The following is a 19,110-nucleotide window of genomic DNA, read 5'->3' on the forward strand; positions in this document are numbered from 1 at the left end:
TAACTAGAGAATGTTTCTAAAGGTTTTTAGACTCATAAATAGAGCTTTCACATGTCTTGTGTCCTTAGCCTGCTGTCACAGATAAAACTTTATGAACAGAGTTTATTTGACAGTCAACAGAGAGCACATATGATAAAATCTCAATAAATAAGAAAGACCTTAAGAGTTAAGAGATCTATAGGTTTGTTTTTATTTTTTTTATTCTGACTGCAGTATTCGTGGAGAACTCAAAAGTGTATTTCAAGGAATACTGTGTTTATGATAATAAATTTTAAATGGTAAAGCTATCAAGAAAAAGACAAGGTACTTTTAAATTTTCTCATTTGAGTCACAAAACTGAAGCTCAATAATTTTGCAACCTTTTATTCTAGCTCCTTTGTTTAGGTAATGGTAATGTCATCAAACCTCTCTATCAGTATCATACTATGTGAATTGGTTCTAGGTAGAATGATCTTACAATAACAAAGATATGGAAGGAACAAGGATTCAGTGTCAAGTTCTTCACACACCAAATCTGGATGATTCTTCTATGGTTGTATGCTGCATACATTCAGAATTTATTATGGTTATGTTAATTCGTTTTCCATTTTTCCTGTTAACTAGCTTTTGCTTTTGTCAACCTTTTTTTCTATAGCTTTAGCATCTCTAGTTCATTTGTCATAGAGACACTCAAGAAAAGCTGCAATTATTCTCACACGTATATTGTTTGCGCACTGCCAAAGTTGGCTGTTGCAGTATGAATTGGTGACAGTACAGAGTTATTTCAGTTGTTATTCTTCTCTCTTCCAAAGGCAGAAGCCATGCTAATTATGTTTACTTCCAAAGAAATATATATTGCCTATTCAAAAAATGCTGGGGCTTCTAAATACAGTTAGGTAGAGAGTGAATAATGACATGGGATGTACCAAAGGGCAGTTTTGTGGTACGAGGTGGAATTAGTGGGAATGACGGTAGTAGCTAACTGCTACTTGTGTGTGTTTTGCGTGACAAAAAGTGACATTGAAGTATCTCTCAAAATTTTTGCTGTTTCTAAGGAATATGCTAGGGAATGCTGGGCTCAATATCCATGCATGTTACAACCTAATGAAGAAAACTCCAGTAACAGATGCTCTCATGTGTCGTAAACATTCCTCTTATGAGCTTTTTAAGGATGTAGATATGAGGTATTCAGCATGCATCTACCTACTGATGTTGTTATAAATATTATATTTCTGACCTTCAGGTTTTCCCTCTTGATCTCTGGCTAAATGATACACTTGCCAGTTTGCACTGCTGGCATTCTGTCTGCTTAGGTTAACATTGTGATACCATGATTCCTTATGATCCCATTGTCATGGGAATGATATATCTCAAATGACAAATATACTTTGAAGCAATGTAGTAAATAAATGCACTGGCTAAACTTTACAGCAAGACTTTCTGGTGCAAAATGCCTTCTTCAGTTTCCAGTATAATTGATTTATGTAATGATGTATTAAAGAACACTGCTGTTTTATCAGATAAGGTAAAGGATGAGCTACTAATCAGGTGGAGACTATCTCAATTACGGTTTTATTTAAATCCTCCCCTGCTTTTGATTTCCTGTATGCTCCATTATTGGGCTTGCAAGACAATAAACTGAACAGCAGTGGAAAGAGGAGCCTCCTGTTTTCCATCAGTGGTGAATGGTGGTGTTGGAGCAAGTCCAGAGGAGGATCACAAGGATGATCAGGGAGCTGGAACACCTCCTGTATGAAGACAAGGTGAGAAGGCTGTGGCTGTTCAACCTGAAGAAGGCTGTGTGAAGATCACATAGTAGCCTTCCAGTATCTGAAGGGGGGCTATAGGGATGCTAAGGAGGGACTCTGCACTAGGGACTGTAGTGACAGGACAAGGGGTAATGGGTTCAAACTTAACAGGGGAAGTTTAGATTGGATATAAGGAAGAAGTTCTTTACTGTGAGGGTAGTGAGGCACCGGAATGGGTTGCCCAAGGGAGTTATAAATGCTCCATCCCTGCCAGCATTCAAGGCCAGGTTGGACAAAGCCTTGGGTGACATGGTTTAGTGTGAGATATCCCTGCCCATGGCAGGGGGGCTGGAACTAGATGATCTTAAGGTCCTTTCCAACCCTAGCTATTCTATGATTCTATGATCGTCTGGGTCAGAAGTTACAAATCAGATGATGCAGTGATGACTTCAGTCAGCTGTACCCCAGTTCATAACCAAAGCACTTAACATTCTGTATGTGTGACTGGCACATGTGAACACAAAAAATATGGAAGAATACTCTGGCCCTGATATACCTTTTGACAAAATGAAAAGGCACAGCCTATAGCTTATAGCTCATTACAAATTATGTCATTGGGAAATTGTTTATAGCTGTAGTTTGTCTCTTCTCTTTCCTGTTGACTTAGGTGGCTGACCTTAGTTTAGTTTGGTTTACAGGCTTGGAAATGGTTTTATAATTTAAAATTAACACGCCATCACAGTGTGTGCTGGATATTCTGATCCAGTGTCCCTATCACATCAGAGATGATGCCATCAGTGTTGCTTACCCTGCTAGCTCAGCTTCTGAATTTCTACTGACAGTTTACACGTGCTTATATCAGCTTCTAGAGTCATGTTTTTGTTTTTAAAGAAAGCTCAATCACATATAAAAGACAATAGCTACCAAGTATTTTTGAGATATGCATCAGAAAAGCCACACGATTACTTACTCATTAAATACTTTCTTTCCTTACTGGGATCTAATTTTTTTCCCCATAACTTTATCTATCTAGCAAGGCTTGATAAATAAATGGAGGTTTGAGCAACGCTTTAACTGAGGGATAGGAAAGCTGAAGTGCTGAAAACTATTTTGCATAGAGAAGAAGTCAGTGGAGATCTGCTCTTGATGGACTGAACTCAAGGAATACTATGAATAATTTTTTTCATTTTCCTTCTTATTCTCACAATAGACGATTGCACTTAGCCTTCTTACCTCTTGTTGTCTGTCTCACAGCATGCAACCCCCTTGTGAGTCAACACTCTGTAAGAGCAGAACAGCAGGAGAGCAAGGCCAGAAAGAATGCAATATTTTTGTGGGGGATTTCTTAGGTTAGTCTCCTTCAGATTTCTTATCTGTATCTGAGGAAACTTGAGAGCAAACATACTTGCTTCTCAAGTATCAGGTGTCAAGAAACAAAAGTAGGTTGAAACACACCACTTCTACACAACTCTGGTTATGGGTTTCTGAGAGGGGAAGGTATATCCTAAGAGGCATGTGACGGCCAGCTTTGGCTGGCTCTCTGAAAGACTGACTTCCACCCTGCTACTGACAGACAGCTGTCTGAAGAAAAAGACCCCTTGTTTTGATGTAAAGCAATATATGAATAAGGATTATCTTTCTGCTTCCCTTTTTTCCTCTGAATTTCTCTCATTTTGTCTGCTTTGAGATTGCAAACTGTCTGTGGGAGTTGGGGATTGTCCCTCTTTTGAAAGATTAGAAACATCTCAACAATAAGGTGGTTTTATTGTGGAAAAGCTGCTTTCTTTCTTTGTTCACCCTGTCTGAAAGGCACAGCCTTTGTATTTATGGCATTTAATACTCTAACACAAACATCCTTGCCTGTACTACCTATAACTGGTAAGAAAATACTCTTACAATTAGTTTTGGTTATTAACTTCAGTTTTAGAAACTCTTACATGTATTTCTCTGCAACCTCATATAGAAGAATTCTAGAGCATCCATCCTACAAAAGTAGACTCTGTCCAAACACAATCCATCTCAGAGCAAAGTTGAAATGTAGCATTTAATATAAACTTTCAGTGATATTTGATATCTTCCTAACAGTAGAAGAATTTAGGAGAAAAGTTGACAGGAATAACCCTCCCTGCTTCAGAGGGTAGCCACCTTCTTTAAGACCTACTTTAAAATTTTTACATAACAGAAGAATTTCTTTTGTGGGTATGAATTTGGAAACTTGGAAAGCAAAACCAAGTGAGCTTCTTGAATACAGCTGACCCCCCCATTGTTTGATTCTTATGCATCCTTTAATGTGCTTGTAGACAACGGATCTTTAGATTCTCTCTTTGCTCCCAGAGGAGATTAAAATAGTACTGGGAACTATTTATTGAATGTTATGAGGGAATGCCAGTATTGAGGCTTATTTTTTTGATGAGGGGATATTAGTAGGTTTTTGTCTAATTTCTTGGTGGACTGCATCTGTTGGGCTGTTCACACACTTTGAGTGTTCTAATAAATCTTCTAAATACATATTTTCTTTTATCATTCACTCTCACAAAATATACTGCAGAAAATTGTTAATCTGATTATTTTGTTTAGAGATTTAAATTGTAAATCCATCACAGATAAACCCCCTCATTTTTCTAAACTGAGTAAGCAAAGATAAGCAAAGATATCAGAAAGGATGCCTTTCAGCAAACTTTTATCAAAATGACCCCAGAACTTTTCAGTTAAAGTTCAGGGAGAAGAACTTGAATCATAGAAAGTCCTGTTTATTTTCACAGAGGATCTTAATCCTTCATGTACTTTGCTTAACATTACAGGATCTTCTGTAAGAAGTTAGCACTTGCCTTTATTTGAAGTTACCAACTGAATTCTGAAGACTCTGCAAGAGATCAGAGCACTTTGCTGGACTGACACAGCACAAAGGTGGTGAAATCGCATTGCTCTTAATGAATGTTTTTCAGAGAGTTTTGTGAAGGTGAGTTGGAAGTAAAAGGAAGTGAAGGGATTGGTAACTGCATTTCACTGGTTGAATAACTTTTCAGATAAGGTTATCAACATACTTTCTGCAGTTGCAGACATCTGTTGTCACAGATTTATTGAACAAAGCAGTTTCTAAGATGAGTTGCAACGCTACAGGCTTAGCTTAACTCTAATGATATATATACAGCGTGCATGACATTGTTAACACTTGAAATCGAGGCATGCAAAGCATTACAACGCCATGTTGTAACAGACCATAAGGGGGCGTACTTAAATACATTGAATTGTTAGAGCTCCTGCACAGGGTCTGAAAGCAGGACTTTTCATGCAAGGCGGCTGCTGAATGTCGGTAATCAACTCTTGTTGACAGTGAAAATCAATTTCGTAAAAGATGACTTTGTCAGATCTTTAGACTCAAAATAATCAAGTCACACCATGTGTATATAAAATCAAATGCTTTACTGAACCAGAACCAGTATAATTATTAAAAAAAAATGGAGTGGTGTTTTTTGGTCACTTGGAAAGGAGTGTGACAGTTTCTTCATATATTTAATTGGATGGTTAATTTATTAAGTGTGAAATTTTGAATATTTACACATACAAAATCACACTTTCATTTCCCCCCTATATTTATGCAGTAAACATAGGTTCTCTTTGTAATTTTTCCATAGAGAGTTGGTGCACTTCTTGTATGTTGATGTTGTTTACTAAGAGACCTTTTATTGTTACTGCTGTAACAGAGATAGGAATCTAGCCCATAGTACACATTCATGCAGGAGACACTTGCAGCTGTCAGATAGTTGGCAGCTCATTGGCTTGTTTTGAGATCTGAGGATAAAAACCAGTGCAGATTAATGTCAAGATATAGGATTGTATTGTTTTTGCTAACAGACACTTAGCATCAAGGGAGCTTAACTTGATAGCTGACTGTTAGTTTATCCTAGCAAATTCTGTATGGAAGACAGCAGTAGAGTAATGCCACACTTTTGAAGGAAAATACCATGGAATCATAACGTGGAATGTTTTGGGTTGGAAGAGAACTTAAAGATCATCTGGTTCCAAACTCTCAAACTCCCTGCCATAGGCAGAGTCACCTTCCACTAGACCAAATTGCTCAAAGTGCCATCCAACCTGGACTTGACCATTTCCAGGGACGGGGCATTCACAACTTCTCTGGGAAACCTGTTCCAATTTGCCTTTTATTTGGGATTTTTTGTGTTCTTCTCAAATGCTATTAATATAATTTAAGCAAGTCATAATTACCAAAGTTAGACAGAATTTGTAAGTTTCCCCTATTTGTCAGCAGTGGAAATATAACAAATACAATGTCAGAACTTTGCTCTGTACAGGTGTGCAAGACTCTCACTGTACCTGCATAAATGAGATATTGTGGCAACTCCAGAAGATATTTTCAAAATATGTTCTTTATTGCAACAAGCATATGAAAAGAAGTATTAAAATGCTCAATTTCACCTTGTCATTTGTCTGCCAAGGTGAATATTCCCAATGTATATACATCATCTTGTAAATAGAAAATGTATTTGGTTATGCCAAATTCTGGCTTTGATACACTTCTGGTGAATAGATATTTGCTGATTGTATCATTTTAGGACTTAATGTTTGTTCAGTTTGTAATGAAGTCTTAAATGAAAGCTTTATTTGACGATGATATACAGCGATTGATTGTAAGCCTAATGGATTTTCTCTGTGCTTTGGATTGATTAAACAGTGATTTCTGAGTTAGAGAATTGGGAATAAGTGATATTGAACACAGACATTCCATGTACATTTTCATGCTTCAGTAAGTCAAGTTCAAAGAAGTGTTTCAACAGTATATTGGAAAAGATACCTTAATTTAAATTGAAATGTCTCTGAAAATGGCCAAAGTCTGGAAAGAAATTTCTGTCTTTGCGAAAGAGAGTTGTTGCATTTTTTGAAAGTATTACTGTTCTTGCTGGTGAGTTTGTGTTTAGGGGAAACGGGGTGTGTTCTCAGTCAGGGGCAATAGTTCACTCTCAGGTGAACTATCTGAGCATTTGACATTTCCTCCCTTTCCCACCAAACCTAGTGATCATGAAAATGTTGGAACTTAGCTGAGCTGTTCTTAGCACACAATTGTCCTTATGTGAAATCATCATCCCTTCGCGCTGAAATAGTTAATCTGAATAATGCACTGAGCAATTCTTTCTCTAGTTTAGTTCACTGTTCATACATTTGCTGGACAAAATATTGCTAGACCTAACGCTGGAATATGGCCTAAAAAAAAAAAAAAGGCTTTAATTTGACTTATTTCCACCTTATGGGCAGCATGACTTGGCTTACAAGCTTAAATTAAAAACTATGAGATTACTTCCAGAAGAATGTACATCTAGAACAAAGCTCATGAAAAAAGAAATTAAACATATATGGATATTACTGTCACGAAAATAAGGGTCAAACAAGTAATCAGACTAGAATTTAATTAAGTGTCAAAAAACATGGACTATGTTCAGGTATTATGAAAAATATTATGGTATGATATTCTTGCCTGGATAGTATAGTAACAAATAGTTGGATGGAAAGAAAATGTGTCCCAGATTAAATATACCCCTTCAATCTACGAATCCCTCAGGAAAAAACTGCTGTCCGGAATCTTTGGTGATATAGAACTGCTGTATCCAATAAAGTAGTACTGACTGAATCGTAAGTGTTTTCAACTTCAAGCATTTGGCCTACTCAATACAGACAAAATGTTTTTAACATTCATAGAAGTGAAATGTGCATATATGTATGTACACACAAGTGCGAAGGCATAAAATACGTTTTTCTGCACCACTTGCAGAGTAAAGGGCAAAACTCTTCCTTAGCTCTTACTGAACTCTTGTTTACCTGCTTAGAATTTTGAAAATCTTAAATGAATCCCTTATTTAAACACAAGATTTTGCCATCTATTTGATTTTAGTTATACTAGCTGAAGCAGAAATAATCCAGAAGATGACCTTAAACCAGGAATGAAAATGGAAACTACTCAGTGTAGAAGTCACAGTACGCATCTTGGTCTTCTTTTTCACACAGGCTTCAAATAGAGACTCATAAATGCATAGGCATTAAGGTTACAAGTGACTAACAATCATCATAATATGACCTTTTGCATTACAGAAATTATTATTTATGTAAACAAATTCTTGCTTTATGTCCTATGGCTGTGATTGAACTTAAACATATTGTTCATAAAGTTTCCAGTTTTTGAAAATCTGCCACAATCTGGCTGTACAGAAATTGACAAAGGTGAATGGATCACTTCTGCCATGTATTACTGGTGAGAGCTTGAATTTATCAAGATAGCTGCATCTAACTCCATATTGGTCTAAATATATCTGAGTCTAAGGATATCCCATTATGGCTTGTCTTGATTCGCCAAAATATGACTATTAAAAATCAAGATCATCGTTAAAGAAATGGTTGCAACAATAGCATATGTTTAAAAAACAAGCCAAACCAAAACCATCCCCTACCACAAACATTTTTCAGTGCTGTTATGAAATCTAACAAAAGCCAGAGATCCAACATAGGGAACCGGTTATTCCAAGTTTCGTGTTGCTTTTGTCCATTTAATATTTGACGTTTATGAAACTTAAGATAAGCCAATTGATGTCACCAGCAGAGTGAGGTGCCTTCTTTTTCTTCTCATTTAAAAATGGTATTTTAAATTAAAAATTGCCCTAAGATTGAAAAATATAATACAGAATTAGGAAAACAAGTGTTCTGAAATTGCTTTATGTTGCCCAGCTTCATATCAAATAAAAAACATTGTTCGACCCAAACTGAATGGGGATATTTTTGAATAATTAATAGATGGAGTTTCATTTTTGGTTGAAAGAACAATTTCAATCACAGAGAAACATTTTTGTTTCATTTCATGGAAAATGTTATGCCTTTTCTAGTGAAAGAAATGTTTCTTTCAACAATTGTCCAGCAAATGAATTGAAAAATCTTTCTTTACCTGCTTGCATTCCTACACCACGTGTGTTCTTCTGTATTTATTATAAGAGGCTTCTGCATTTATTATAGGAGCCTCGTATAATAAACTTGCCATATTAAGGCAGGCTGAGAAAGTTGGGGCTGTTCAGCCTGGAGAAGAGAAGGCTGCGTGGAGACCTCATAGCAGCCTTCCAGTATCTGAAGGGGGACTACAAGTGGTCTGGGGAGGGACTCTTCATTAGGGGCTGTAGCAATAGAACAAGGGGTAGTTTAGGTTAGATACAAGGAAGAAGTTCTTTACTGTGAGGGTGGTCAGGCACTGAATGCTCCATCCGTGGCAGTGTTCAAGGCCAGGTTGGATGGAGTCTTGAGTGACATGGTTTAGTGTGAGGTGTCCCTGCCCATGGCAGGGGCATTAGAACTAGATGATCTTAAGGTCCTTTCCAACCCTGGAAATATTCTATGAACCTGTTAATTCTATGTTAATGTTAATGTTAATTCTATGACTCTATGAACCTGAATGTACTAATTTGCCCAAGATTTTTATTTAAATTGGGACTTAATAGGGTCACTTTACAGGATGAAAAAAACGGTTAGAGTCAGATTAAACAGAGAAGAGGTGCAAAAGCTCAGCCAAGAGCTCTGCAGAGGGAAATTATTTCCTGTATGACCACAAAACCAAGCCAGGTGGCTTCTTCTAAGTCAGGTCTGACTCCAGTCTGTCAGATGCTGTTAGCCCAAACACAGCTGTTACATCCCCACATATAACACACACAAACAGGAAAGCTTCATAATTTGCATATGAATTAATTAGCCATAAACCCTTTTGACAGTGTGGATAAATAATCCCAGTAATCCTGACCCCTGCTACCCTAATACTATACACATGCCCAGAATTGCTAGCCCAGCAGTCCTTTTAGATATAGGCCATGGGATCCTATTGAATTAAACCCTTAACTCTACAGGACTCTGAACTCTATAAAGATTTAACCTGTTCATTAATGTTGGAAAATTATTCCTTTCAGCCAAATGCCAAGCACAGGTTTCAGACCCTTGCTCTCATCTGTGCTCAAATCAATAGTCTAATTTCTACACTTAGTCTAAAACATAGGCAAATGTGCTCTGTTTCCCAAAACTTAATAATTATCCTAACCTGATTGTTGATATGAATATATTGCATCACTCATAAGAAATTAAGGCTGCTGGCCCAGCACTAGACTAAATCTAGTCTTTGATATTGATATCTAAGTATACATTATCTGAACTTCTTGAGATCTGGACCCTAGCCCTTATCCCAAGTTCAGGCGTTGTTACCTCAGCTGCTCTAAATCCAAGATTATTCTTGCTGACCCTCAATTATAGCCAAACTGAACACCTCTTCTGGCTAAGTACAAACTCAAACCCTAATATATATTTCTGAACCTAACAAAACCCTTTATTATTCCCTTTTGTCTCTTTCAGCTTTAGACATAACCTTTATCCAAAACATCATTCAATTCTGTTCAGCCTGGAGAAGAGAAGGCTGCATGGGGACCTCATAGCAGCCTTCCAGTATCTGAAGGGGGGCTATAGGGATGCTGGGAAGGGACTCTTCATTAGGAACTGTAGTGATAGGACAAGGGGTAATGGGTTCAAACTTAAACAGCGGAAGTTTAGATTGGATATAAGGAAGAAGTTCTTTCCTGTGAGGGTGGTGAGGCACTGGAATAGGTTGCCCAAGGACGTTTTGAATGCTCCATCCCTGCCGGTGTTCAAGGCCAGGTTGGACAGAGCGAGATGTCCTTGCCATAGCAAGGGAGACGAAACTAGATGATCCTAAGGTCCTTTCCAACCCTAACTATTCTATGAATACACAGAAGCAATGTTTATTATCCAAAATATCATGGCCTAAGAGGTAAAATCATGTAAGAGCACGCCCTAAATTTGGTCTCAGTACCATCCTAACTTTATGTTATCAGATCCTGCAGAAGCTGTTGCCATTGATTTCAGGTTGACACTACTTTGGTCATGCTCCTACGTTTATGGTGGGAACAAAAGCAGTTTGTCAATTCAAGGTCTGTATACAGATGGGCTGAAATTTATGTTTCAGGCACAGAAATAAGACAGTATCTGTAAAGATTATGGGGCCAGGTACTTATATCTGGGGAAAACAGGATTGCTTCCTAATAATTTGCAGCATCGCCTTTCTTAAACATGTAGGGCTTAAGCTAGTGGTATTTGAGTCCTAGGACTAACTTGGGAAATGTTATGTGTTTTCATGGCTGAAAAAGATTGAAAAGCAGTGGTCTAAGTGGAAGGTGAATGAGTTTGGTGCTTCTAGTCACCTCTGAAAGTAAAAAGCCTCAAGAGCGCTGAGTATGCCACTTAAATATACATATGTGTCTATTTTGATATGTGAGGAATAGGGAGAGTATCAGTTACTTTTCAAGCATATTCAGCATGAATTAGTGTGAAAAGTGATATATAACTGCTCAGGTGTATACAGTTTATAATAATTCTGAAGCAATCTGAAAGTTGAGGATTTTTAATGTATCCATTTAAAAGGATGCCTGTAAAATGTGCCTTCTTGGGAAAGAAAGCAACAGGACAGACCTTCAATCATTGCTGCAATGAGAAAATATTCCCAAATTTAACAAGAAAAGAAAACCTGAGCAACCACTGTATTGATATATTTTTTCTTTTTTGCTCTGGAGATAACTGAGGAGGCTATATATCCTTTTCTGAAACGTGAGTCATAAAGCAACTGTCTCTATCATATTAATTATGCACCTTCTCAGCTGGTTCTTCTAACCTCAGATGGCTCAGGATTTGCAAGAAAAAGGTTTTTTAAGTTTACAGAGTCAGGTGCAGCAATTGACTTCTTTTGGCTCAGACATGTTACAGAGAGGCTGAACTGTTAAGTTTTCGTGTCAAATGCCTGGTATGGGGTTGTGAGGGACAAGGTGGTAACAAATAGTAACTCTATCTGTTATATGTACTACACATTTGAAGTAGTTTATTTTTACAATCTAATGTGTTGTTATTTTCCTCATAATACTCAAAGAATTTGCCAAATTGCTATGCTAATTAATGTAAAATAGCCTTGAGAGCATCTTATGAAAACAAACACATATGGTAGGACTGAACATGACTGAAGAGATACTGCCAGTACTTTTTCTTTCCTTAATAGTCCTTTAAACCAGTCATCTTCAGTTTCTGGCTGTCATCTTCACCCTTCTATATTATACTGCTGTTTGTTTACACTGGTATTTGTGTAGATTGCTTGTGGTAGTGCACCTGTGGAAGTAGCATGTGGTGATCTTGTGTGGTGGTTTGCTATGGAGCAGCAGGGAGCGCATGCTATGGCTTTGTACCTCACCACAATGACTGGTGGGGTTTGTGTTTTGTTGTCTGTTGGTTTTGACCAGTAAGTAGTGAAGAGAATATGTATAAATGGTTGCTAAAGTTAGAGTGCCCCAACAATTACTACATCTGACTCTTTAGAACTGTAACTTTAATACTTTGACAAAATGATTTTCTATGCATACATACATAATTTGCAGTTAAATGCAAATGCTCTAAAGTTATTTTGGATACCTTTCAGCTTTTATTTGACAATGTCTACCAGACAATAGCTGTTTAGGATATTTGTTAATGGCCTGTATCAAATGCCTTCGATACATATGCCTACTTTCTTGCCATCATCAAATCTTTTCTGCTCAGATAATTGTCTCCTGGACAGAGCCATCTTTTTCCACTCACTGCAATAAAGTAAAGAATATAATTATCTAATATTCTCTCCTTCAAATATAGATTTTTTTTACTCGCTCATGGAAACATCCATTCTTACAGTCTGATTTAGGTAGCTCTTTTAACCTTCCCCTGTAAGTTTTCATCAATAAATATTTATGTTTGGTTTCCTTCATGATGTTGTATGCAACCAGAACAGTAAGGGCTGTTGCAAAGTTGAACTTTTTCTTTCAGCCCTGTAAACTGAGCACAATCACCCAAAGTCATGTACTCCCTGCTACCCTACCCTCTTCCTGTCTTGATTTTTCAACACCTGTACAATGTGAGGAAAGGATCTAAAAGACGTTTTAACTCGTGTAAGCTATATACCAGTGAAATAAGTAATCAGGAAGCCATTGAGTCTGCATAAAGGGAAAGACACACACTGCATATAATTAATTGTAACAGAGAATTTTCTGGATTTATCAATGTACAAAAATATACATGGATTTTCACTCTGCAGGTTATGCAATTTGACAAATTTTTGCACTTGATTAGATGCCTACAGAAGCTAATGGGCTAACTGACCAAATTTTATGTAGATTCTAACTCACACTATTAGCAAAATGTATTTTTATCAATGTTAACTGCATGGTTCAGTGATTATGACACTTATATATGCAACTTATAATTCTTTAGTGAATTCTGTGTATATGGTTCCTATATTGTGTCCCATTTTGCTTACATAAGCTTATTCTTCTATAAAACATGAGACATCTTGTAATACTTTCCCATACATTTGAAAACATGACTACATCTTACGCGATTATTTTAATCTTATAGAAGTCTATTATATTAATTACCATAAGTCTGCTTCTCTGCAGACCTTCGCTTCTCAATACAATTTTGATATGCATTCAGTGTATGCCTGTGATGTTATACCCATGGTTTCTTCATTCTTTGAAGTTTATTGTGCTGGGCATGTTTTGTTGAGGTGTTCAACACCTCACGTTATCTTCAGGTGTTCTGTGATGAGTCTGCAGAGCACAGACTGGTGGGTAAGATTTTTTCCTTAGTGCTTCATGTAAGTAAATCAGTGGTCTGGCCTAAGTACCAAAAATCCACAGGAGATTTTCTCCAGCTCCTCCTACCTGACTTATTTGCTTTGGACAGTGAAAGCTGGGTGATAGATTGGTATGACTTCCATGGTGCTTGAATCAAGCTTGTATATGAGCAGCCTACAATAGCTGGAAATGAGCTGGTTGGGTTTTGAAAACATGTATGTAGTAATTTTGTCAAAATAATAATTCTTGGCTATATGATAACTTTGAAATCTACTCGTACCTGCTCTCCATAACCATTAGCACAGCCCCAGGATTTAAGCCTTTCTTTTCTCTAACTTGGCATAATTCTACATTTTTGTAATTCTACATATTTCAATACGGATAAACAAAATAGAAGCTAAATTTTCATATGTATCATGCTTGTATTCATGATATTTTGAATTCTAGTGCATTACTAAACATTGACATGATATGCCAACAGCAAAAGAAAACTATGATATTGAATTGTCTCCTTAATAACATCGTGTAGTGCAAAGTGACTTAACTATTTGGTGGCCTTCTATCATGAGGCTACAGAATTGATGAACAGCGGTAGAGCAGTTGATGTCATCTACCTGGACTTGTGCAAAGCGTTTGACACTGTCCCACACGACATCCTTGCCTCTAAATTGGAGAGACATCAATTTGATGAATGGACCACTCGGAGGATAAAGAACTGACTGGATGGCCGCACACAAAGAGTTGTGGTCAATGGCTCAATGTCCGGCTGGAGACCAGTAACAAGTGGTGTCCCTCAGGGTTCGGTGTTGGGACCGGTCTTGTTTAACATCTTTGTCGCTGACATGGATAGTGGGATTGAGTGCGCCCTCAGCAAGTTTGCCGATGACACCAAGCTGTGTGGTTCTGTTGATACGCTGGAGGGAAGGAATGCCATCCAGAGCGATCTTGACACACTTGTGAGATGGGCTGATGCCAACCTCATGAAGTTGAACCATGCCAAGTGCAAAGTCCTACACCTGGGTTGGAGCAATCCGAGGTACAGCTACAGGTTGGGCAGAGAAGAGATTCAGAGCAGCCCTGTGGAGAAGGACCTGTGGGTGTTGGTCAATGAGAAAATGAACATGAGCCAGCAGTGTGCGCTCGCAGCCCAGAAAGCCAACTGTATCCTGGGCTGCATCAAAAGGAGTGTGACCAGCAGGTTGAAGGAGGTGATCCTGCCCCTCTACTCTGCTCTTGTGAGACCTCACCTGGAGTATTGTGTGCAGTTCTGGTGTCCTCAACATAAAAAGGCCATGGAACTGTTTGAGCAAGTCCCGAGGAGGGCCATGAGCCTGATCAGGGGACTGGAGCACCTCCTGTATGAAGATAGGCTGAGAAAGTTGGGACTGTTCAGCCTGGAGAAGGCTGCAGGGAGACCTCATAGCAGCCTTCCAGTATCTGAAGGGGGCCTATAGGGATGCTGGGGATGGACTCTTCATCAGGGACTGTAGTGATAGGACAAGGGGTAATGTGTTAAAACTTAAACAGGGGAAGTTTAGATTGGATATAAGGAGGAAATTCTTTCCTGTTAGGGTGGTGAGGCACTGGAATGGGTTGTCCAGGGAGGCTGTGAATGCTCCATCCCTGGCAGTGTTCAAGGCCAGATTGGACAAGGCCTTGGGTGAGATGGTTTAGTGTGAGGTGTCCCTGCCCATGGCAGAGGGGTTGGAACTTGATGACCTTAAAGTCCTTTCCAACCCTAACTATTCTATGATTCTATGACTCTATTATAAACAGTGTGCATTTTTAGTAAAATTTTGAGTAAATTATTTAACAAAACAGCGTTTAAAATATATCCACCTTTATAACCTTCCTGCAGTCATGCTGCATAATATATGATAATAATTAGGTTGGCATAGGAATAGAAAATCAGAAGGATAGAAGATCCCTTAGTGGAAAAAAAAAGACATTGAAGCTTTCTGAAAGAAAGTTCTCCAGGACCATGTAATCTTCTGACTCACTTAACTGTTGAATTTTCAGCTCAATCCATAGTTACGTGATACTACATTGAGTCTGACTATACATGTAGCATAAAATTAGCTTTAATTTCTTAAAACTGAATATTCTCTGCAGCAATAAACATGGGAAAGAGGAGTAAAGCTCATAATACAAGTGTTTCAACTAGGTAGAATTATATTTTCTCTTTAAATAGTATAAAAATGTGTCAAAGCTTGCGATCGAATTTCCTAATGAGCAGGTGTGCATCATAAAATAATGGCATGAGATTTGCATATGTGATTTAAGGAGAGAGAAAGGTGACTCTGAGGGCTGTCTTCTCAAAAATATCTAGGGACAGTGTGGTTTTCTTATAAACAATGATCTACATATGTTCACAACAAAGTAAGTATGAAATTCTACACTGGGACTGCTTGTGGGGGCTATTGCAACTCTGAATCTACTTTGTAACATTGAGCTTTCTGCAAGATAAAACAAATGAAACAAACTTTGGGAGAGCCTGAAAAAGCAATTGCCAGTGGCTTTGAGAAGTAAATTTTCATGCAGTTGAAAAAAATTAGCTTTCATTATAGTGAAAGGTAGAGCCATCAAATCCACCCTTCAAAATAAAAAATGTTTAAGTATTTTGTGATATTCTAGGCAGGTGCCAAATGATAGGTGAAGTCAGTAAGACACGAAAAGAGCGCTTTTGTGGAAACTGTGTCACGAATGGCTTTGGATTAAAAAAAAATCCATCTGGATAAAGCAAACTCTTTCCTGTTATGAATTAATTGCCCAGCTAGGCTACTTCTGCTGTAATTAGTTCTGCATTAGTGGAACTCAGAACCTCAATAAATCAAAAAGGTGATAATTCTGCTCCATCCCACTCTGTTTTTTAGCTTCCTTCAGCTCAGATTTCTAGAATAAAAAAGGCTTCTAATTGATTTTTTCTTCGCCTGCAAAATTCACAACATGTCACTCAGATGAACATCTGTTTTGTTTTCACTCTTGAGGCAGCACGAAGATATGTGTAATCCTCATCAGCAATTCTTTCAGCTTCTCTGAGACTTGCTCTGACTTTTTTATACAGCTTATTTCAGTGGATTTTGCAGAAAAAGCTCTGTCAGGACTCACCGTACTGTTAGCCATTACCTGTTGCTTTTGCTCAGTAGTCAGAAAGTGAAATAAACTTTCTTATCTTGGTGTGATTCGCTTAAACTTTTGAGAGGACAAGGGGACTTACTGTGTAATATTATTCATAAGTTTTTCTTCCCTCTGCGGCAACATTATCTATGGTACTTACTCTTATTTACTTCTCTCCTATATTACCTGGTATGATTCTCTCCTTACCTTGATAATGTGGGAACTGCAAGGCAAAGAAACTTTCCTGTACTGCTGAAAATTGAGTATATAATTGAAAGCTTTATGTGAAACATGGCAATATCCTCTTCCCATTTTTCATTATTTTGGCTTATGTATATCTGTCTTCATTAAATGCATTATGCTTTACCCTCTGTGTGGAAGTGTAGAGGGCATAAATCTTACAGGTACTGCTGTTTGCATATTCTGTAATCTAAATAGGTCTAGAACTGCATTTTCAGTGTTACTGCAAGAGGCATCAATTCTACCATTAATAACTCTTGTAACAACTAAGTAGAAGAACATACATGAACAACTTACTTGTTCTATTAGTGATATAAAGGGTTCTTCATGAGATAATGAAAGTGGCAGGACAAAAATTTTTATATAATAGTGTATTCATTTCTACTATTACCTTTTTATGTAAGAAATTTCTGAAATGTCCATGGGAACATTATTTGGTCATCACCGAGAGAAAGAATCTTTTCAGCTGCCTAAATATAGGCCATGAAACACAATTTGTGTAGTACCTCATCTCTGAAGAGTTATTTGGTATTTGTTAATTAACAGAAATGTCCTTAATACTGGCAATGAGATGAATGTGAGAGTCTAAATAAATAGTACTCAATATCCAGAGACTTTTACCTTTGTAAACTGTGTTTGAAAGAGATGCATAACTGTCAAAGAACCTGCCTGAATCACAGAATCACAGAATCCCAAGGTTTGGAAGGGACCTCAAGAGATCATCTGGTCCAACCCCCCTGCAAGAGCATGGTAACCTAGAGTACATCACACAGGAACTTGTCCAGGTGGGCCTTGAATATCTCCAATGTGGGAGACTCCACAACCCCCCTGGGCAACCTGTTCCAGTGCTCTGACAATGTATATTGATGATATTATGTGGATATGTCTCCACTTGTTGCTTTCGAGGTTCACGAGGCTCTCATGAGACTACAGCATAAAGAAAACCATTGATGCACCAGCACAAAAAAAAAAAATCAAAGAATACTCCTGTAACAATCGCAACAAGGAGCAGCAGCTACCATTAATAGAGTAAACAAAGAGAGAAATTGTCAGCTTTGTTACTGAACAGAGAGACTGAAGAAAGAGTAAAAATAATAGTTTCCAGGGAATATAGGCCCACTGATGTGGGTAGGAAGTTGCTCCTGCCAGCATTTGTTACAATTACTTTTCCCCATGCTGTAAAGGGAAATCTGATCGCTCTATTTAATTATTCAGCACTGTGATATCTCTCTTCCCTAGTTTACTCAGAGGGGGCTTAGAAGAACAAAACCTTTCTGTAATAGCTGTGTATGCAGTCAATTAAAGAAGCTGTCAGCTCTTGGTATGATTTCCACATGGGCAGTGTTTGAGATATGTTGCTAAATACATTCTTCTTTTTCAGCTTTACATCTTCAACCGGGGGGGGGGGGGGGTTGCCGGAAGGGGGAGAAGAAAAATAAGCCGTTATTCCGACCACATACCTCAGAAAGATTGTATATTTGATGACTGCAACTACAAGATTTCATGTCCTCTCTAAACCTACTTTATCTTATGTGCCAAGCACCAGGATACAGCCAAGCAAGGATGTTCAAAGCATACTGTCAATTCATCAGTTTTTCAGAATTCTTGATCATCTGGGTATTTTATAGAGTTTATAATCTTTGATGTGAATAACTCAAGCATGTATACTTTGAAGATGCCCCCTGAAAATGTTCTTGTAGAATATAAAAACCAAAGAGGATGAGGGAGGATGGATTTTTAAAAGTATCAATACTTACAGAATGTACTTTTCACCATTTCCTTGTCTTTAATAATAGTACATTTATCCAAAATACTCGAATAAAGCATAACAGCATAATGTTCTGGTTCTTTAGTTTGTAAGCTAGCCAGATTGTTTTACCATGCTCATTTTGTGAGAATTTGTATGTTAGTATATATAATAAATATATCTAATATACGGAGACTAAAGAAACAGATTCATGCAACGTATGTTTAGACAAGGTTTGCTGGTGCAGTTAGCAGTGTCCAGAAATTCCAGGTACTGATCCATTTTGTTCAACAGGATTGTAACATATTAAGCTTGTTGATTACCTACCAAACAATAATGAAAACATCCCACATAATGTGGGATTAAGGACAGAAACTTGAGGCCTTCATGAGTCTGTATGTCACAGTTCCCTGTGACAAATGAAGCAGGATGTTGAAGCAAAACAAATAAATAAATAGATGAAAACAAAGCCTGTATTTGTTTGTAAGAGATTAAACTTCACAAAAAATATCTTAAATATTGAAGCAAAACAAGTATATAAATAGATGAAAACAAAGCCTGTATTTGTTTGTAAGAGATTAAA

The 19,110-nt window shown here is 37.6% G+C and overlaps 1 protein-coding gene across 2 annotated transcripts in view; it reads left to right on the top strand.

Annotated features, from left to right (window-relative positions):
* The window catches only part of DNTT (DNA nucleotidylexotransferase), a 124,355-nt gene that overhangs the window by 5,048 nt on the left and 100,197 nt on the right, over window positions 1-19,110 (top strand). Inside the window, exon 2 of one of the 2 annotated variants that reach the window (XM_061349028.1) lies at window positions 4,529-4,686. The gene's annotated coding sequence lies outside the window, so the exon portion shown is untranslated. The remainder of the gene's footprint in view (window positions 1-4,528; window positions 4,687-19,110) is intronic. The other variant, XM_061349029.1, reaches the window with a different exon arrangement.

Source organism: Neopsephotus bourkii, unplaced genomic scaffold (genome assembly GCF_033783945.1).
Source record: "Neopsephotus bourkii isolate Nb327-2 ecotype Australia unplaced genomic scaffold, CSIRO-AGI_Nbou_v1 NB_379, whole genome shotgun sequence".
Taxonomy (NCBI): domain Eukaryota; kingdom Metazoa; phylum Chordata; class Aves; order Psittaciformes; family Psittacidae; genus Neopsephotus; species Neopsephotus bourkii.